The sequence below is a fragment of the Lepisosteus platostomus genome, chromosome 5 (genome assembly GCF_059453375.1).
Source record: "Lepisosteus platostomus isolate fLepPlt1 chromosome 5, fLepPlt1.hap1, whole genome shotgun sequence".
Classification (NCBI taxonomy): Eukaryota; Metazoa; Chordata; class Actinopteri; order Semionotiformes; family Lepisosteidae; genus Lepisosteus; species Lepisosteus platostomus.
Genome location: NC_142615.1, coordinates 11535204 through 11558023, shown reverse-complemented (window position 1 = coordinate 11558023; position 22820 = coordinate 11535204). Strand labels below are relative to the sequence as shown.

General features: G+C 41.3%; 3 non-coding genes across 3 annotated transcripts; 1 reads left to right on the top strand and 2 right to left on the bottom strand.

Annotated features, from left to right (window-relative positions):
- Positions 1-3674: 3674 nt before the first annotated feature.
- Positions 3675-3746, bottom strand: trnat-cgu (transfer RNA threonine (anticodon CGU)). The gene has a single exon. It is a non-coding gene; the product is annotated as a tRNA-Thr (tRNA).
- A 2429-nt stretch (positions 3747-6175) lies between these two features.
- trnak-uuu (transfer RNA lysine (anticodon UUU)) lies at positions 6176-6248 on the bottom strand. The gene has a single exon. It is a non-coding gene; the product is annotated as a tRNA-Lys (tRNA).
- A 1551-nt stretch (positions 6249-7799) lies between these two features.
- Positions 7800-7871, top strand: trnaa-cgc (transfer RNA alanine (anticodon CGC)). Its single transcript has one exon. It is a non-coding gene; the product is annotated as a tRNA-Ala (tRNA).
- Positions 7872-22820: the final 14949 nt, after the last annotated feature.

Sequence of the window (22820 nt, the reverse complement as noted above, 5' to 3'; positions counted from 1 at the left end):
TTTGAGCATGGAGCCTTCTTCAGTTATGATTTGATTTTTTACAATCATACCCACACAAACTTTCCAATTTTAAAAAATCTTGCAAACACAACCCAGATATGTTGACTTTTAAAAAACAAAAACAATTTGGGGTATTTTTTTTAAGAAACACATACTTCTTTTCTAGTTTTTTATGTGGCTGTGACTGTCAGAAATCCTCAGTGAAAAGGTATGCAGATCCTGTGCAGATGCAGGAGCAAGTAGTTATTGAGACAGGCGAACAATCCAGAACGAGATTGTTAGGTGAAAGGTAGATCGAAATACTGGAAGTACAGAGAGAAGCAAACAATTCAAAACAGAAGGTAAGGTCCAAGGTCGAGAGGCAAAAGGGAGTTCAGTAACCAGTAAGCGAGATTCAGAGTAAACGCGAGGTAGAGCTCTCAAAGAGAAGACTCAATACCGAGTAGCGGGAAGCGGGTTTGAATGGTTAAAACAGTGTTTTGCTGGTGGATTAACAAATGTTATTATTAACCCGCTGCTGGTACTGGTTAGTTCTTTTGTGAGTTGATCTCCCCTGGCTGCTGGTCGTGACAGTGACAGAATGCTGTTTTGTGATTGATGCTATATCAAAATATAGGGTCCCTCAAAAATTAAACACAGAAATAAGAACATTTAATGGCTTGTACATCTGTTGCACTCCTACACTATTAACATCCATTGGGAGTTGAATTTCAATTATGTTTCCACTTCATTCAGATGTGTTCCCTATTTTTCAGATTTTTGGCAATGCCACATGTTAAAGGAGGACAGAGGAGTAGGAGGCCAGACCTGTGGTCAAGGGCTGGTGAAGTAGGGAATGAGATCAAAGAATTTCTGAAGTTTTCTAAGCTAGAAAAAAAATTAGGTGGCATGACAATATGTGGTCAACACTGTCAAACAGAGTCCTTGGAGAGGATTGCTCCAGCAACAGGAAATGGTTATCAGTGATTTGGCATGAAGATAGAAAAAAAGTAAGAATCCAAGTGCTTAGGGCGCAGAAGGAGGTGATTATTGGTAAGGATTCCAAACCAGATGACAGTACACAATCTATAGTCAATATTTCAAGTCAAAGTGAGGGACATAGTTTGGAAGGCAACACAGAGCTCAGAAGTTCATCAGAAGATACAGAAGAGGCATGGGCTGCACACGGCAGCACAGACAGTGGTGACATGTTTGAAGGAGAAAAAATCTGTGTAGAATCAGAAAAAAAGCCTGAAGAGCACAGTGAATATTCCCAGGGGGCAAGCGTGCCTGGGACGTCACCTCAGGATAAAAGGGGATTAAGAAAGATTGTCTGTGCCTAACACTTTCCAAGTATGTCTGAAGGCTGAACGATGGAGAAAAATACCACCTCTAAAAGGTACATCTAAACTAAGATGACCATGGACCCATATGTTATATAGCGAGGTCAGGAAGATAAATCATTGCTGCCCAATAGCCTTCAAATACCAATACATCAGGAAAGAGAACAGCAGAAAAAAAAAACTTTCTGATGATTAAAGCAGTCTGTACTTTCAGTTCCTACCTTCAGTACCTTCAGTTCCTGTAATGTAAAATACATAATGATAACAAGACACAAACCAATGGGCAATGATGACATCACAATTGATGTTGTTCGAGTAGGAAAAATACAACACAGTGAAAGGGAAACAAAATTTCGACAGGCACGTCAGCCTTATCGTTGAAAGATTGCCCGTGCCCTCACAAAAGGAATCAGCAATGTGTACTACAGGCAGCTGAGCAGAACTCCGCTTGCTGAAATTGCAGCAGGCAATTTATCTAAGGCTCACAAGCAAGTATTAAACACTTCAGCATTTACTATTCGAATACCACACTTTGTCTAAACACTGCCGCTTCTTAAGCTAATGAGTAACGGTTTTTGAGCACGCATTGTGTTGTTAATACTTATATTAAAAAAGCATAAATTCACATAATGGAATTTGGACTGAACAAAGTAGTCCAGCCCCTTTACAACATTACATACCCACTGATTAAAGCTTAAAACTACAGCAGCAGGAGTAACAATAATGGCAACAACATGTTTGGAGTTCGGCATTTCATTTATTCTGCGGAAACATCGTATGGGAATGAACTGCCTGAGATAAAAGAGTAATTGTTTTTACAGAGCATTGCGTTGTTCTGTTCATGCTGACTACACGCTTTAAATTTGTCGTTTACTGCAAGCGTTGCTTTTCCAGGTTTTTCTGAAATTCCTCGCATTTGAGCCAGCACTAAAATATTTCATTCCCGTCGCTGAATACATCGTGGAAACGGTATTTGCAACGGAATGCTGTCACACATGAAACCTCTTTGTTATTCGGTTCTGAAGTTTGAAAATGAAAATAAAACGGGGGTCACTTCATAGGCTTGAAAGAAGTCCAAGCAGCATAAAAACCCGCGAATTCTCACAAATTGCATTGTGCTGCACCTTTCTTCTGCCTTAAACATTTGAATGCATACCTTACTGCTGCTAATCACATTCACGTGTTTACAAAGCTTTTTTCTGTCCGTTCTGTTTTTGCTAAGCAGTTTCTCCGTTTTCCTCGTACTGTGATTGTCAGCGAGCACAACAAGACTGAAACAGTGTAAAGGCAGGTAAAAAAGACAGGGTAAAACACCTGACTGTCAGGAGTGGGATTTGAACCCGTGCCTCTATTTGGAGAGCGAAACACAAAGCTTATAAGAAGCTGTGAATTTGCTGTTTTAAAGTGCTCGACTATCCTGAAAAAATGTGTGCTGATTGCACCAGTCGCATGCGATTTTCCGTAACTTTAGGACGATAGATACGACTGGACGAACACAATTTGTGGCGTTTAGCATGACATGGAAAACGGTACCGGAGCATTCGGGTCCGGACTACCAGACTCGAAAATAATTTTACCCCCGCACTATCAAACTATTAAACTCCCAGCCTCTCTCACTCTCTCCTCACCTCTCACCTATGATCTGAACCTCACAGTGCCTTCTTTCTTACCAAAAACCCAAACACACATTGAAAATCTATCTCTACCATACATGTCAAAAGCTCACTCCCCATCATTTCTATCCCTTTATTTCATTCTTTTGATGCATGTTTTTGCACATAACCTGTTACCTTTTTGTTGTTTTGCACACTGCCTGTTGTTGTTTTTTGCACATCGGCTGTTGTCTTTCTTTTGTTATACAATTGTATTGTTGTTGTGTTTTTTTCTTTGTACTACTTATATCCGAGAGCTAGCTAAATAGCATTTCGTTATACCATATACCTGTGTATGAGTATAATGACAATAAACTTGTACTTGAACTTGACAGAGTCTTGCAGGCAGTATATTATTTTATCGTTTACTCGTATAAAAAAAGCATGGTCTTCTCGTTCCTAAGTCAGATTTTTAGTGCTTTCGAACGTTACTTCCAACCTGGACTGACAGCTCACCCGATCTGTTTGTGATCAGACCATGGAGTCGGGGGCTGTACCAAGCGCACGTTCCTTCCCAGTGCTGAGGCGATCATTCGGAAGATGGGTGTGAAGAGAGATAAACTTTGTCGACTAAAAAACAAGGCAGGATATGCAAGAATACTAATCACTGGCGACAGTTATGCTCTCTTACTATTGAGATCCCTACATTGCGAGTTTTTTTAAGACTTTGAAACTAAAGGAAAGCGGTGACAAACGAAACAGGCACGGGTGGGGTTTGAACCCACGCTCTTCGGTTTACGAGACCGACCCCTTACCACTTGGCCACCGCGCCTTCACATAACCATGGGAATAAGGTTGTTCAAATTATTTTTTTCTGAATCCGGTTTACATCGCCAAATGTAAACCGGAGGCAGCAACAACAATAAAAAGGATACTTGTCCTTAAACTCGGACGTGATGTTCTGCAGACATGTGCACAATGTCCTGTTTTCTTGCAGTGTAGACATTTTGCTGTTCACGCTCCGCATTCATCTGCTTTGTGCGTTATTAGTCCGCACCTGTAACATGTAATGTCAGCCGTCCCCTGTTCTTCTATATCTCTAGCATGACTGCGTCCGGCTGCTCGGCTTTTGTTTGTAAAGTTTGAGCGAGCGCCCCGTTCAGTGTCACTTTGTCACTGTGGTCAGAAAGCATTCTTGATTCTGCTTGAGCTGCTTCATGAATTCTAGCGACTGTAAGAGCTCTTTTTAAAGTCAGCCTTCATCCTGCAGCAATTTATAGTCTCTTATGTGCACATTTTTCCACAAGTTGATCTCTTAACATGTCAGTTTCCAATACTCCAAAGTCACAAGATTTAGCCAGTTCTCTTAGTGCAGTCACAAAAGCATCAACAGATTCGTCCTGAGACTAAGTTCTCTGCCTAAATTTATGCCGTTCCAAAACCACATTTCGCCGCGGTGTAAAGGAAGCGTCTAAGGCAGCTACAGTCTTTTTCTCCAGGGAGGTTGGCAAAAATCCGCTGCACGGAAGCCCCGATACAGTGCAGTAATGTAGCACGTCTCACGGCATCCTGAGCTTCTGTAGATCCACCGGCTATTTAAAAAAAAATCTGTACGACTCCATCCATATCTTGTATTCCGTATACAAATCCGGAGCTCCGAGGTTCAGTAGAAGCGGTGGAAAAAGCTGGGCATAAGCAAAGCTTCTCGGCGCGGCTGCCATATCTTCCATGGCGCAAGCTAAACGAAAAGTCCGAAAATTCAAAAGTTCGTTTCTACCAGCAAGAGAATTAAAATCTGCAGTGTTCTGCTCGCTTTGAGTCCGTCAAGCACTCATCTCTGGTCACCATAAATGTTGTGTATCTAAATTTAGAGAAGTTTTTATATTATTTTAACTATTTTGTTAACTACACAGATCACGCCCTTACACCATATATTCCCGCCTTCTACTCTCGTTCTGTTGTCTCGCGATGTCTACTCACTATACTACATTAAGCATGACTTCTTGTTGCAGTTGAGCTCAAAGCTGGAGATGAACTCCATATTCTACCGCCGTAACTAGTCCGAAACGTAGTACACAGTACACACTTTTTAAGTGAACTCAGGTTGTTAAAAAATTAAACCAGCGCCCTGTCACAGAAACGTACCCCAGTCTCCCGCGCAACAAGCGGGGGTACTCAGCACTATACTAACGAGGAGCGCTTGTCAGCAGCTGAGCGTCAGCTCTGTTTACTGTCAGCAGTCATTTCCTCATTTCTAAAGACTTTTTCACTTGCTCTCAGCTTTTAAAGACGGTCATAAACGCTCAAGAAGTAATTCATGTCAGTTGGAAGTCTGTTTCTGTTGTCTCAGCTCTTGATAAAGAAAAGCCGTGCGTGGGAGACTCCCTCTCTGAAGAAGTTTGCCGTCACCCTGCGAGGGAGAAGAGCCATCAATCACCGAGGCAACCACTGAGACAGTTAACATTAAACACGTGAAATGCGAGATGTTGTGACTTTTTTCCCGCTTAAGGCTTCTATCGTTTCTACTCTAACGAGAAAGACCTCTTTATTAGAAGTGAGATTTTAACAAACGTCTCCAGGGTTAACTGCGACCTGAACGCAACGCCTTAGACCACCAGCCATCTTGCCTGTGGTACTTAGAGCAGCGCTCAAAAAAAATGATCAGAACCCGAAAGCGCTTCTTATGCGGATCAGTATATTCCGATACCACTGGTTCTGCAGAAGAAATAAGAAAAGCCGAACTCAAAGCAGTGTGTTGCCATTACGGGTACTCTGCGGCTGCTTTAAGATCTACTCACACCGTGTTGCCATTAAGGCTACCTAGTTAAAAAAAAACTTATCGTCATCTTTTTGAACGTGATTATTAGACACCCGTTAAATCTCCACCGAGGTTTCTTGAGAGATCGTTCAGCGAGCGAGTATTAAAAAACTACGTCGCTTCCAACCTCTGCTCTCACTGTAAACTCGGACGTGATGTTCTGCAGATGTGCAGTGTGCCTTTCCTCTTGTCGTATTCAAGAGTACTCACTGTGTGCGCTCCTCACTGCGTGTTCTGTACTCTACTGTGATTTAATTTAGATGATTACGTGGAGTAGAGTGACAAGATCTACTTGAACATTTTCGGTTTGTGAAATGAAACACTAAATACAGTACTGTAAATACAAGTAATGGACATTTAAAATAACCACAGTACAGCTAGAAGAGTGAAAGATAAGAGACTATTTAGAATGACATTCACAATAGACTTAAGAACAGCACAACCGCCCGAAGAGGGACTTGAACCCTGGGCCCTCAGATTAAAAGTCTGATGCTCTACCGACTGAGCTATCCGGGCTCTGAAAGGAAGTCGACACTGTCGGGATCCTCGCAAGTCACCTGTCTCTTGTGCCGAAGAGCAGTCATACCGGACCCGTCTGGAATGACCACTGACAGACTTTATCCAGAAGCGACGGTACCACTTCCAGTAGAATGAGTGAGAAATACAGCATGACATGGGTAGTTAAGGGGCTCCCACAATCCATCTTTCCTCACATTACTAATTTTTTTCAATAGCATTTTGACCTTTTTTCACATTCAGATTTTTTTCACATTTAATAAAATCTTTTAATCAACAACATTAAAAAGAAAACAAATGGAACATTTTTGGGAACAATAATTTAAAAAAAAACTTTCAATGCCTTGGTTGTTTACGTGTGCACACCCTTTATAAAGGGAGTTGCAACAGTGCTGAAATGTAAAGAGCATTTCTGTAGAGAAAACAGCATTTTTTCTGCCTTGATGTTAAGCTTAGGGAGCCTGTCTTTTAGAAATTCTATTTTATAACACCTTGCACAGCCTCCCGGCAGACTAACAAATATTTTTTTGGAGAAATTGGCTCACACACCGGAAGACACTAACGTTTATTTACGTTAGAGTATGTAAAACTCAGGCTTTAACAGATGTTCATGATGTTTCACACGGGGTGTTACCTGTTGTAGTGTTTCAAAAGATGTGTTAGCGGACAACAAATTATCTTGAAAAGATTTGGGTTTGTACTGGCTGGGATTCAAACCCGACTCAATTATTTGGAAGGCGCCTGTACCACCAACGCACTTCCGAGAAGCACCTGCAAATTGTCACAATCCTCTCTCTCACCTACAAAGTTATGGAGACACAGACGTCCAATGAAAACTAATCTTATTCACTCAAGGCTCCACTCTTTTGCTGTGAAGTCATTTTAATTAATTTTAGCTTTGATAAGGTGTCGTTTTTGCCTCTTAAAGTTAAAATCTGCTCCTTTCTTCCTGGTATAGAAATAACATGTTCCATCTTTGTTTAAAAACACCACTAAAAGTAAATTATTCAGCTCTAACGCCTGTGTGCATTGACAAGACATCTCAAAAGGACTTATCAAATAAGAACACGATCCTTCCTGTTACCATTCCTGTGGTGGGGCGTTGTTTCACCCTTTTATTTTCTTCTACAATATTTGCAGACAGGGCTTTATCACTCGAGTTGTACAGAACAAGTTTACATCGGTCCATGAAAATCATCAGTAGTGCTGTTTTTCTATGCATAGTTTAATCAAGAGCACTTAAAAGATGCAAAAAGCTTTCAAATAAAACAGAATTGAAAGACAGTCGAGTAAGAAGGTAGAAAAAAAGCACTCCCCCGTCTGGGAATTAACCACCGTCGCAGGTATGACTGGATACAAAAATAATAGATTAATTTGTGCCCAGTCTCTTGAAGCTTCAATGCGATTATTTTTCCTTCCTTATTTCTTCATTCCCATGCATTTACTCTGTAGTAGAGGAAACGCGAAAGTGGGAAACTGCAGGCATTCTTCGTGAGTGGTGGATTGTGATCAGTGAGCATCTGGACAAGTCTGTTCCATTACTTCGCCATCGGGGATGTAGCTCAGTGGTAGAGCGCATGCTTCGCATGTATGAGGTCCCTGGTTCAATCCCTGGCATCTCCAGGTGCTTTATATTACAGTACTCACATTGCAATCTTTTGTTGAGTGAGAACTCTTTCCTTGTGTTCAGAGAGAGCCAGGTTTACACAACTAAATGCAGGCACACTCGACGTGCTGCAGAGTTGCGCTGCTGTTTTAAATGTACCTCATTTAGTTCTGTTAAATCCTAAATTATTTGAACTAACCCTAACCCTAATAATTTAGTTCAAATTCAGGAAATCCAGAGATTGCTTCACACTTGCCGTGGCTGTTGCAGAAAACACCTCTTGAATCTCACCCGGGATTTCTTGAGAGATCATTCAGCGAGCGAATCCTCCTTCTGATCTCCGCACTAAACTGAAAGCTTCACGAACTCCTCACTGCGTGTCCTGTACTGTTACAAGTGCTCTCGTGTAGATGTGAAGCACAGCCATAAACACACTTTGAACTTTTGCCGTTTGTTAATGAAAATGCAAAAGAGCATGACAAGTATTGATCGTATAAAATATCCATGCCACAACTCGAGAAAGTACTGAAGGACTACATATCGACTTTTGATGATTACAAGAGATTCAAGAAACACAACCGTCCGCACCTGGGTTTGGATCCTGAATGCTAGAGTTAAAAGAACATAACCGACGTTTATGACCTATAAACTCTCTAAATTGTCTTATAGTTTATGAAAGAAAACACTTTCTTAATAATTACTTACTGATGATAGACGATTTATTGAATTTTAACAAAATCACAATTACAAACTTTTTCGGTTAAACTGTTATTCACATACTCTAACGTAAATAAACGATAGTGTCTTCCGGTGTGTGAGCCAATTTCTCCAAAAAAATATTTGTTAGTCTGCCGGGAGGCTGTGCAAGGTGTTATAAAATAGAATTTCTAAAAGACAGGCTCCCTAAGCTTAACATCAAGGCAGAAAAAATGCTGTTTTCTCTACAGAAATGCTCTTTACATTTCAGCACTGTTGCAACTCCCTTTATAAAGGGTGTGCACACGTAAACAACCAAGGCATTGAAAGTTTTTTTTTAAATTATTGTTCCCAAAAATGTTCCATTTGTTTTCTTTTTAATGTTGTTGATTAAAAGATTTTATTAAATGTGAAAAAAATCTGAATGTGAAAAAAGGTCAAAATGCTATTGAAAAAAATTAGTAATGTGAGGAAAGATGGATTGTGGGAGCCCCTTAACTACCCATGTCATGCTGTATTTCTCACTCATTCTACTGGAAGTGGTGCCGTCGCTTCTGGATAAAGTCTGTCAGTGGTCATTCCAGACGGGTCCGGTATGACTGCTCTTCGGCACAAGAGACAGGTGACTTGCGAGGATCCCGACAGTGTCAACTTTCTTTCAGAGCCCGGATAGCTCAGTCAGTAGAGCATCAGACTTTTAATCTGAGGGCCCAGGGTTCAAGTCCCTCTTCGGGCGGTTGTGCTGTTCTTAAGTCTATTGTGAATGTCATTCTAAATAGTCTCTTATCTTTCACTCTTCTAGCTGTACTGTGGTTATTTTAAATGTCCATTACTTGTATTTACAGTACTGTATTTAGTGTTTCATTTCACAAACCGAAAATGTTCAAGTAGATCTTGTCACTCTACTCCACGTAATCATCTAAATTAAATCACAGTAGAGTACAGAACACGCAGTGAGGAGCTCACACAGTGAGTACTCTTGAATACGACAAGAGGAAAGGCACACTGCACATCTGCAGAACATCACGTCCGAGTTTACAGTGAGAGCAGAGGTTAGAAGCAACGTAGTTTTTTAATACTCGCTCGCTGAACGATCTCTCAAGAAACCTCGGTGGAGATTTAACGGGTGTCTAATAATCACGTTCAAAAAGATGACGATACGTTTTTTTTTTTAACTAGGTAGCCTTAATGGCAACACGGTGTGAGTAGATCTTAAAGCAGCCGCAGAGTACCCGTAATGGCAACACACTGCTTTGAGTTCGGCTTTTCTTATTTCTTCTGCAGAACCAGTGGTATCGGAATATACTGATCCGCATAAGAAGCGCTTTCGGGTTCTGATCATTTTTTTTGAGCGCTGCTCTAAGTACCACAGGCAAGATGGCTGGTGGTCTAAGGCGTTGCGTTCAGGTCGCAGTTAACCCTGGAGACGTTTGTTAAAATCTCACTTCTAATAAAGAGGTCTTTCTCGTTAGAGTAGAAACGATAGAAGCCTTAAGCGGGAAAAAAGTCACAACATCTCGCATTTCACGTGTTTAATGTTAACTGTCTCAGTGGTTGCCTCGGTGATTGATGGCTCTTCTCCCTCGCAGGGTGACGGCAAACTTCTTCAGAGAGGGAGTCTCCCACGCACGGCTTTTCTTTATCAAGAGCTGAGACAACAGAAACAGACTTCCAACTGACATGAATTACTTCTTGAGCGTTTATGACCGTCTTTAAAAGCTGAGAGCAAGTGAAAAAGTCTTTAGAAATGAGGAAATGACTGCTGACAGTAAACAGAGCTGACGCTCAGCTGCTGACAAGCGCTCCTCGTTAGTATAGTGCTGAGTACCCCCGCTTGTTGCGCGGGAGACTGGGGTACGTTTCTGTGACAGGGCGCTGGTTTAATTTTTTAACAACCTGAGTTCACTTAAAAAGTGTGTACTGTGTACTACGTTTCGGACTAGTTACGGCGGTAGAATATGGAGTTCATCTCCAGCTTTGAGCTCAACTGCAACAAGAAGTCATGCTTAATGTAGTATAGTGAGTAGACATCGCGAGACAACAGATTGAGAGAGTAGAAGGCGGGAATATATGGTGTAAGGGCGTGATCTGTGTAGTTAATAAAATAGTTAAACTAATATGAAAACGTCTCTTTATTAAGATACACAACATTTATGGCGACGAGAGATGAGTGGTTAACGGACTCAAAGCGAGCAGAACACGAACTTCTGAATTTTCGGACTTTTCGTTTAGCTTGCGCCATGGAAGATATGGCAGCCGCGCCGAGAAGCTTTGCTTATGCTCAGCTTTTTCCACCATTTCTACTGAACCTCGGAGCTCCGTATTTGTATACGGAATACAAGATATGGATGGAGTCGTACAGATTTTTTTAAATAGCCAGTAGATCTACAGAAGCTCAGGATGCCGTGAGACGGGCTACACTACTGCACTGTATCGGGGCTCCCGTGCAGCGGATTTTCGCCAACCTCTCTTGAGCAAAAGGTACATATGAACAGACTGTAGCTGCCTTAGACGCTTACTTTACACCGCGGAGAAATGTGGTTTTGGAACGGCATAAATTTAGGCAGAGAACTTAGTCTCAGGACGAATCTGTTGTTGCTTTTGTGGCTGCACTAAGAGAACTGGCTAAATCGTGTGACTTTGGAGTATTGGAAACTGACATGTTAAGAGATCAACTTGTGGAAAAATGTGCACATAAGAGACTATAAATTGCTGCAGGAGGAAGGGCTGACTTTAGAAAGAGCTCTTACAGTCGCTAGAATTCATGAAGCAGCTCAAGCAGAATCAAGAATGCTTTCTGACCACAGTGACAAAGTGACACTGAACGGGGCGCTCGCTCAAACTTTACAAACAAAAGCCGAGCAGCCGGACGCAGTCATGCTAGAGATATAGAAGAACAGGGGACGGCTGACATCACATGTTAAAGGTGCGGACTAACAATGCACAAAGCAGATGAATGCGGAGCGTGAACAGCAAAATGTCTACACTGTAAGAAAACAGGACATTATGCACACGTCTGCAGAACATCACGTCCGAGTTTAAGGACAGCAACATCAGAGATTGGAAGCTAGGAAGTTTCAGGTCTGTTTTTTTATTATAGGTTCAAGAAAGTCTGAATACCTTTGCAAGAAGTATTTCAGAATCCCACTCAAATCCAGTATGAATGCCGGATAAATCTACATTGTACAATTAGTATACTGTTTGTCCGTTGAATCAAACACGCCTTATGAAGCATTTCTAAAACAGGAGAGATCGTTATGGAATGGGTCTTCCTGTAAAAATAAAATGACTTCACTATAAGCAGAGGTGTGAAAGCCTGCTCTACAGAAGAACTATAGCCAGAGATGCCAAAGAGGTCGAGATTTCACCACGTGAGAGAAAGCATCTCAGAAAACGAAGTTGCGGTCAATTCCACGCGTTATAAAAACACTAGGTCAAACAACAAGAGCTGAAGAGCCGCTGTTGAGAGTAACGTGGCCGAGCGCTCTAAGGAGCTGGCTTAAACCTCCAGTCTCTTCAGGAGCATCTGTTGGAGTCGCACTGCTACAGCGTATCTCCTTGTTAAGTATCCCTTTTACTGTTGTTGCTGCCTCCAGGCGATGTAAACCAGATTCAAAAAAAATAATTTGAACAACATTATTCCCATGCTTTCTCGAAGGTCCAGTGGCCAAGTGATAAGGTGTCGGTCTTGTAAACTGAAGATTGTGGTTTCAAACCCCACCCATGCCTGTTTCAAAGTCTTCAAAAAAACTTGCAATGTAGGAGTCTCAATAGTAAGAGAACATAACTGTCGCCAGTGATTAATATTCTTGCATATCCTGCCTTGTTTTTTAGTCGACAAAGCTTGTCTCTCTTCACACCTATCTTCCGAATGATCGCCTCAGCATTGGGAAGGAACGTGCGCTTGGTACAGCCCCCGACTCCATGGTCTGATCACAAACAGATCGGGTGAGCTGTCAGTCCAGGTTGGAAGTAACGTTCGAAAGCACTAAAAATCTGACTTAGGAACAAGAAGACCATGTTTTTTTAAACGAGTAAACGATAAAATAATATACTGCCTGCAAGACTATGTCAAGTTCAAGTTCAAGTCCAAGTTTATTGTCATTATACTCATACACAGGTATATGGTATAACGAAATCCTATTTAGCTAGCTCTCGGACATAAGTAGTACAAGAAAAAAACACAACAACAATACATGTATAACAAAAGAAAGACAGAGACAACAGCCGATGTGCAAAAAAAAAAACAATGGGCAGTGTGCAAAACAACAAAAAGGTAACAGGTTATGTGCAAAAACATGCATCAAAAGAATGGAATAAAGGGATAGAAATGATGGGGAGTGAGCTTTTTGACATGTAAGGTAGAGGTAGATTTTCAATGTGTGTTTGGGTTTTTGGTAAGAAAGAAGGCACTGTGAGGTTCAGGTCATAGGTGAGAGGTGAGGAGAGAGTGAGAGAGGCTGGGAGTTTAATAGTTTGATAGTGCGGGGATAAAAACTGTTTCTGAGTCTGGTAGTCCGGACCCGAATGCTCCGGTACCGTTTTCCATGTCATGCTAAACGCCACAAATTGTTCGTCCAGTTGTATCAATCGTCCTAAAGTTACGGAAAATCGGATGCAACTGGTTCACTCAGCACCCATTTCTTCAGGATAGTCGAGCGGTTTAAAACAGCAAATTCACCGATTTGTGTCTTTTAAGCTTTGTGTTTCGCTCTCCAAATAGAGGCATGGGTTCAAATCCCACTCCCGACAATCAGGCGTTTTACCCTGTCTTTTTTACCTGCCTTTACACTGTTTCAGTCTTGTTGTGCTCGCTGACAATCACAATACGAGGAAAACGGAGAAACTGCTTAGCAAAAACTTAACGGACAGAAAAAAGCTTCGTAAACACGTGAATGTGATTAGCAGCAGTAAGGTATGCATTCAAATGTTTAAGGCTGATTTATAACAGCAGCAGAAGAAAGGTGCAGCACAATGCAATTTGTGAGAATTCTCGGGTTTTTATGCTGCTTGGACTTCTTTCAAGCCTATGAGGTGACCCCCGTTTTATTTTAATTTTCAAACTTCAGAACCGAATAACAAAGAGGTTTCATGTGTGACAGCATTCCGTTGCAAATACCGTTTCCACGATGTATTCAGCGACGGGAATGAAATATTTTAGTGCTGGCTCAAATGCGAGGAATTTCAGAAAAACCTGGAAAAGCAACGCTTGCAGTAAATGACAAATTTAAAGCGTGTAGTCAGCATGAACAGAACAACGCAATGCTCTGTAAAACGATCTGAAGCCGCAATTACTCTTTTATCTCAGGCAGTTCATTCCCATACGATGTTTCCGCAGAATAAATGAAATGCCGAACTCCAAACATGTTGTTGCCATTATTGTTTCTCCTGCTGCTGTAGTTTTAAGCTTTAATCAGTGGGTATGTAATGTTGTAAAGGGGCTGGACTACTTTGTTCAGTCCAAATTCCATTATGTGAATTTATGCTTTTTTTTAATATAAGCATTAACAACACAATGCGTGCTCAAAAACCGTTACTTATAAGCTTAAGAAGCGGCAGTGTTTTGACAAAGTGTGGTATTCGAATAGTAAATGCTGAAGTGTTTAATACTTGCTTGTGAGCCTTAGATAAATTGCCTGCTGCAATTTCAGCAAGCGGAGTTCTGCTCAGCTGCCTGTAGTACACATTGCGGATTCCTTTTGTGAGGGCACGGGCAATCTTTCAACGATAAGGCTGACGTGCCTGTCGAAATTTTGTTTCCCTTTCACTGTGTTGTATTTTCCCTACTCGTACAACATCAATTGTGATGTCATCATTGCCCATTGGTTTGTGTCTTGTTATCATTATGTATTTTACATTACAGGAACTGAAGGTACTGAAGGGTAGGAACTGAAAGTACAGACTGTTGTAATCATCAGAAAGTTTTTTTTTTCTGCTGTTTCCTGATGTATTGGTATTTGAAGGCTATTGGGCAGCAATGATTTATCTTCCTGAACTCGCTATATAACATATGGGTCCATGGTCATCTTAGTTTAGATTTACCTTTTAGAGGTGGTATTTTTCTCCATCGTTCAGCCTTCAGACATACTTGGAAAGTGTTAGGCACAGACATAATCTTTCTTAATCCCCTTTTATCCTGAGGTGACGTCCCAGGCACGCTTGCCCCCTGGGAATATTCACTGTGCTCTTCAGGCTTTTTTTCTGATTCTACACAGATTTTTTCTCCTTCAAACATGTCACCACTGTCTGTGCTGCCGTGTGCAGCCCATGCATCTTCTGTATCTTCTGATGAACTTCTGAGCTCTGTGTTGCCTTCCAAACTATGTCCCTCACTTTGACTTGAAATATGGACTATAGATTGTGTACTGTCATCTGGTTTGGAATCCTTACCAATACTCACCTCCTTCTGCGCCCTAAGCACTTGGATTCTTACTTTTTTTCTATCTTCATGCCAAATCACTGATAACCATTTCCTGTTGCTGGAGCAATCCTCTCCAAGGACTCTGTTTGACAGTGTTGACCACATATTGTCATGCCACCTAATTTTTTTTCTAGCTTAGAAAACTTCAGAAATTCTTTGATCTCATTCCCTACTTCACCAGCCCTTGACCACAGGTCTGGCCTCCTACTCCTCTGTCCTCCTTTAACATGTGGCATTGCCAACAATCTGAAAAATAGGGAACACATCTGAATGAAGTGGAAACATAATTGAAATTCAACTCCCAATGGATGTTAATAGTGTAGGAGTGCAACAGATGTACAAGCCATTAAATGTTCTTATTTCTGTGTTTAATTTTTGAGGGACCCTATATTTTGATATAGCATCAATCACAAAACAGCATTCTGTCACTGTCACGACCACCAGTCAGGGGAGATCAACTCACAAAATAACTAACCAGTACCAGCAGCGGGTTAATAATAACATGTGTTAATCCACCAGCACATGCTCTGCTGTGCGGCAAAGCACTGTTTTAACCATTCAAACCCGCTTCCCGCTACTCGGTATTGAGTCTTCTCTTTGAGAGCACTACCTCGCGTTTACTCTGAATCTCGCTTACTGGTTACTGAACTCCCTTTTGCCTCTCGACCTTGGACCTTACCTTCTGTTTTGAATTGTTTGCTTCTCTCTGTATTTCCAGTATTTCGATCTACCTTTCACCTAACAATCTCGTTCTGGATTGTTCGCCTGTCTCAATAACTACTTGCTCCTGCATCTGCACAGGATCTGCATACCTTTTCACTGAGGATTTCTGACAGTTTTCTTCTTCTCTTTTCAGCATGGAATAAACCTATTACTTGTTCCTTGGAGATTACCATGTGCCAATACGATAAGATCACTGTATTGACCATATACAATTTCTTGCATTAGAAATTCCTATTTTGCATATCCCAGCTTGCTCTCCTTGAGACACACATACAGGGAGAGAAGCTGGGGGTCAGAGCGCAGGGTCAGCCATTTATACGGCACCCCTGCAGCAGTTGGGGTTAAGGGCCTTGTTCAGGAGCCCAATGGAGTAGGATTCCTCTGCCGACCGTGGGATGTTAACAAGCAACCTTTCAGCCACAGGTGCAGATCCTTAGCCACAGAGCCGCCGCTCTGCCAAATGTGCCAATTCTTTAAAAGAAGTCCAAAAAAATGCAAATTTATTTGTAAAAATAGCTGTTGTACAGAACATCAGTGGCTATTGAAGAGTACATACAAGCACAGAGACAAGTTAATAAACTTGGAATGACTACTTACAGCTCTGGAAAGACCGAAGATATTGTTTCCGGTTGTTAAGGAACAAGTAATAGGTTTATTCCATGCTGAAAAAAAAGAAGAGTGAAAACAATGTTTCGGCTGTGGAGCCTCACTCAGGTGTGAGAGAGAGAAGGCAGTAGGCAAAGGTAATGTAGTGGGAGAACAAAGGCTGGGAGGGAAGAGGGGTGAGAGGCGGGAGCAGGGGACAGAAAGAGAGGCCAATCAAGAGGTGTGAAGTCAGAATAGGTGTTGAGAGGTGTGAAATGAAACTTCCAATGAATGGAGAAAATTTAGTAGAATAGTAGTCTTTCGTTTAGAGAAGGGGTAAGGTGTGATCCTAGCTGCAGGATACGTTTGGTTTTGGTTTTCTTTCTAATGTATGAGTTCAGAAAACCATCTTTGAGAACACAGATGGAGAGATTAAAGTGGTCATGGCCATCAGAGGTGAAATGAGAAACAGTGGTTTTTGGAGAGATCTTTAATCTTCATAGCCCTGACATGTTCTCTGAAGCGGTCTCCAAGTCTCCTTCCTGTTTCTCCAATATAGAGAGAAACTGGGCATTTACGCAAGAGATACAGTAAATAAGGTTGCTGGAGGTACAAGATGCCATCTGGGTGATCCAGAATTGTCCTGAGGGGCCTTGAATGAGTGTGGTGTTGGATGTGTACTTGCAGGCGATACAGCGAGCTCTGTTGCAAGGGAAAGTACCTGGTGTGGATGGTTGCTGAGGGCGGTCAAGGGAGCTGTGAACAAGAAGGTTGTGCAGATTAGGTGACTGGTGATATGAGATGATGGGGCGGTCAGAAAAGAGGGCCCCAACAGAGGGATCATCCTGTAGGATGGAAAAGTTGTCGTTAACAGTCCTGGGGATAGGAAGTGTGTTAGGGAAGCACCAAAGGAATGCGGTTGTTACGGTGGGAGTTCCTGATTGGGTTGATGGTCCAAAGGGTGTTTTTGGCTCGGGCAAGGGCCCTGTCAATAACACTGCTGGGGTATCCTCTGTTGATGAAAAAGGAGTTCATTTTGAGGGTTTGGTTCTGGAATTCGATGTCGTCGCTGCATATTTGTTGTAGCCGAAGGAACTGTGAAAAAGGGAGAGATTTTTAGTATGTTTGGGGTGAAATGAGCTATACAAGAGATAGCTGTGTGAATCTGTGGGTTTGTAATAGACAGAAGTGGAGAGTCTGGGGTAGTTGATGGAGAAGTTGATGTCCAGAAACTGAAGAGTAGTGGAAGATATGTTAACTAATATTTGAGGTACAGGTGGAAGTTGGTGAAATGGTGCAGGAAGCACTTAAGCTGATCGTTGGAGTATGTGGCGGCACTGACGCAGTCATCAATATATCACTTGTAGAGGTCAGGGACATAGCCAGTGTAGGAAGCAAAGAAGCGTTCTTCTACAGGGTACAGGAAAGTTGTTATAGAGATAAATGGTATTCATGAAACAAATAATGTTGCAAAAAACTTTGCCAAAAGTCACAACCCATTTAACATTCATCAGACAGGTTAATCAGTTGGATATCTCTTAGGTTCAAAATGCACTCAACGGCTGTATAATGCAAGCTCAAGAGTCAAAAGAACAGTAGTGAACTACAGTTCTTACAATAATAAACAGCCATTTGATCTTGTGAATGATCTATCATACACCCTTGAAATGATGTTACAGATTTGGAAGTTTGCACAGCTTGTAGTCTTTCTAACTCCATGAGTCACACAGACAGGGAGAGAAGCTGGGGGTCAGAGCGGGTTGGCCACTGTGCTCTTGTGCCAAACAGGTCATACAAAGACTGCCATTCCTTATATCTTTCCCTGAACCTGTGCGTCACTTCCTCACCTTCCAGAAGCAAAATATCGAGCTTCCACACACCCTTCCCCACAGTAACAGCTGTTGGAATAGAAATTGTACATGACAGCAGACAATGGTCAGAGAAAAAAAAACAGGGGTTAGGCCTGTGGTCTTGCAAGTAAAATCACGTATCAAACAAAAGGCGTGAGGCTTGGGTCCCATTAGACTAGTGCCTTGTGAAACCTGCCCTCCCCTGACTATGAAGTTTGAAGCCATCTTTCAGTTTAAAATCTTTACATAATGTTTGCAATAATATTGATGATTTATCAAATTGGACCCGCCTCTCGCCCCTCATTCTGCCTTCTCTTTCTAAAAGAGAATTAAAATCCCCAGCTAAAACCACTGGTTCCCATCCCAATAAATATACTCAGTTCCTGAATTAGGACATATCTGTCATGTGAGCAACTCAGACAATATATATTTAAGAGTTTAAATTAGACATTCATGAAACCCAGATACACCACCAGTGCTCTCCCTGGTTTCACTACAAGGTGCTGACGTACCTCTACCATCTTATTTTTAATTAGAACAGCTATACCATCAGATTTATTTTCTTTGGACCCACTCCAGATTGATGGGCCCAATGTCCCTAGTTCTTCCATTTACCTTCCTCACAAATGATAGGATATTCCTTGCCCTTAACTTGGAGCGAATGCTTCTCACATTTATTGACACAATATTAAGAGCCATACTTAAAGTAGGACCAGGGGAGACTAAAAGCTCTGGCTACAATCATTCAGTAGGTGACACCTACCCAACAGGCCTCCCCCCCCTTTTGCTTTAATTGTCTCCTCCTCCACCACCCCCACAATCCATAGGATATTTCACCACCTGCCCTCCTTGAGTCTTTGGTTCTAAAGCTTGGTCAGTAAGATCACATATATTAGAGACATCTAAACCCATGGGAGAACCTACCCGAGGACTCGGAAAATGATCTTCCCTCACTCTTCTACTCGGAGTTCAATCATTTTCTAAATCCAATGTCTCTTTTAGACTGCACCCTCTGTTCTGTACATTTCATTTGAGCACTTTCAGTCTCCACAGGTGGCAGGCTATTGGAAGAGCAATGGTCTTCCCAGTTTTGTTCTATTTGCAAAGGAATTTGGACAGTCTTTAAACACATGACCTTCACACTCACAGAGATTACATTTCCTCACGCTTGTACATTCAGTATATGCATGTCCAATTTCCTTGCACTTAACACACACCACCTTTGTACAGGCATCCACAAAGTGACCCAGCTCCCCACATCTCCTGCACGGTTTTGGCTGCCCTTGGTAGAACACAAGGCCTCTATTTTCACCTAATCCAATCAAAGAAGGAATGTGTTTAAATCCACCATAACCATTTTTTGTCTTCATGCAATGAAACAGGTACTCTCCATGCACAGTTCCAGATGCCATCATCATCCAAGACTTTCTGAAGCTCACCTTTCACTAAACAATACTTAGACAACCATGTCAAAACATCTTCCTTCATCACCATCTCATTAAACATGCGAACAATCACAGTCCTATTAATTAATAATAATTGCTTACACTTATACAGCGCTTTTCTGGACACTCCTCTCAAATAGCTTTACAGGTAATGGGGACTCCCCTCCACCACCACCAATGTGCAGCATCCACCTGGATGATGCAACGGCAGCCATAGTGCGCCAGAATGCTCACCACACATCAGCTCTCGGTGGGGAGGAAAGCAGAGTAATGTAGCCAATTCATAGGGGGGGGATTATTAGGAGGCCATGATTGGTGAGGGCCAATTGGAAATTTGGCCAGGACACCGGGGTTACACCCCTACTCTTTTCGAGAAACGCCCTGGGATTTTTAATGACCACAGAGAGTCAGGACCTCGGTTTTACATCTCATCCGAAGGACGGCGCCTGTTTACAGTATAGTGTCCCCGTCACTATACTGGGGCATTAGGACCCACAAAGACCACAGGGTGAGTGCCCCCTGCTGGCCCCACTAACACCTCTTCCAGCAGCAACCTTGGTTTTTCCCAGGAGGTCTCCCATCCAGGTACTGACCAGGCTCACACCACATTAGAAAGATCCATCAGCTTCTGCCATTCAAACATTTTAATCAGGCCCACATCTTTTTTTCTCCTCTATTTTCATCCAAAATTGTTCCAGTAACTTCGCCGATTGAAACTAATGTCAAAACCAATTCCCTTCAGCAAAGTGATTAAGCATTTGACATCTAATGCCTTAATCCTTTCTGTAACACCTTCCTTGAAAAGTCCAACCGTGAAATATCACCCGAGTGAGCCGAACCCTCACCACCCTTATACACCAAAAGTGAGCAAAAGTAACGGTGCATGCCGACTCTACAGGCCGCCATGGCCGTTACAAATGTGTCAAAAGCAAACTTAACCTAAACCGAAACCTCTGCTGTGCACCAAACCCACCAAAACCCTATTCCCTTAATCTTACACTTATACAAAAACTCCACTCTCGACTTCTGGGTTTAACCCTTTACATCTCAAACACTGGTTAGAGACTCAGTCTGTCCCAGGCTCAGCGGTTATATAGGACAGGACTCGGCGAGCTGCAGGTGAAACTCGTTGTTCTGCGCTCCCCGTGCGGAATGCTCGTCTCCTCCCTCCAGACTCATCAAACCGCCTTCATACTCTATAGCGGGAAAAAAAAACTCCCTTTACTGTCTTCATACAGTACATCCCTCTTAAATCCCAGAAACACAGAAACTCCGGGGCGTTTCTGTGAGTCAGTACTAGGTTTCTCTGTTCGAGGTTACAAGCAGAAACAATAAAAGCGCTGAAAGCAGGAAGTTATTTCTGCTCGTAGGCATAAATGTGTAAAAATAAATGTTCTGATTCCTAAAACCTAATAAAATCCATGTAAGTCTCCTTTTCGTCCCCAATGCATATAACTGAATATAAACCAGTCACGTTCAGCTACTTTTCTGATGTATATGAATACACTAGTTCTGGTGCAGCTCTTACAACAAAGATACTTAAGAACTTTTTTTTCATACGAGCTCTTGCCGTTTTTAAATTGAATATTTTTTCATTTCAGTAAATCACACGAAACACCAGCAACACTCATTGTAAGCATCTGACCAATCACATTCCTGAATTTCAAACCCATTTAGTATTTATTTTTAACTTGTTTTATTTTTTTTTAAATTTTAAAACCTGTTTTAAGTATTCTTGCCATTTTTAGCATATTGTAAGTGGATTTTTTCAAATATTTTATTTTTTAAATCATATCAACCCATTGTAAGTTCCCATTGATAATTCCTGAGCTTTATAACTGTGTATTATTTCTTTTTACCTTTTTTATTTTTTTTATTATTTTACAGAGCTTTTTAATATATTGTGAGCATTTTAGTGTCATTTTAAAATAGGACTATCAATGCTCCTGACTTTTAAACCTGTATTTATTCTGACATTATTCTCTCCACCTGCAGATGAGGGAGGTATTTGATTTTAAATTTGTTGATTTGGGGGGAAAATGTACATTCATTTCCTTGTATGTATCACCAGTGAGAAACTTTTTTTGGATGAATTGCATTTTTGGATGAATTGCAATCTTTACTTCAAGGCCTTCAGGCTGATATAGAAATGACGGGAGATTTAAATGACACATTTGATAAATCAGACAGGAACAGCATAACATCTAAAATGGCAGAACCCTCTAAAGTACTGAAAAAATTCCGGCACATTCATAATAAATACAATTTATTTAATTTAAAGGATAAAATTTGCTTTAAAAAGAAAACCACAATTTGTACGATATCATATTTCAATATCGACATTCAGATGAAGAATTTGAGGATTTGAATATCATTGAAGAGTACATCGATTTTGGGACAATGTTTGCATCTGAATAATCCTTCCTCCTGGAAAGAAGGAAAAAAAAGTTTTGAGTCTCAGTCTTCAGGATCCCCCCCAAAAAACGTGCAAATTTGTTTCCGATGTATTTTGGATAAAGATATAACTCTCATAGAAGATACATTTTATCAGTTGAATGTAGTCGATACTTTCGACTTTTTATATGATGATAGGACCTACATTTAGGGCTCAGTACTGATAACACTGCTGCTATTGATGGAGTAGAAATAAGTGATGTACTGGCAGTTTTTTTTCTGAGGCAAGAGGTCCTAGAACACCTCCTATAAAAATGTTAAGATTCAGAGCAAGAAATATTTTTCCACCTCACCTAATGCTATTGCATTAACGAGGCTGAAGTTGGCTTCTTATTCGCCAGCTGCTGCTTTGTGTTTTTCGTTCCATCTTAAATGCTACTGCTGTGATGTTATGTCGTCTTTCGCCTGTAGATGGCTCTCTACAGTCATTTTTAAAAATACTTATCCGGATGTATTATTGTACATTTCCTCAGTAAAGGGGAATATGTAAGTAGAGACTGTCCAAATTGCATTTTTGTATGAAACACATTTCAGAAACACAACTCACAATAAAACAAACTGGCATGTTATACCACGAGTAAATAAGACAAAGGCAAAACGTAAATTCACTGGCACTTCCTGCATATTTTCCACGACCTTGCCTTCTGATCATAAAAAGTCTCAAACTCTTGCATTTTACAAGAAATTTTAATATAGCAGTTTTAAATGGGACATTTAGAACATGGTATATGAGACTATATGGTTAACTGAGGATGAGCAGAGGGTGATCGAACCTACCTCCTGGTTATAAAA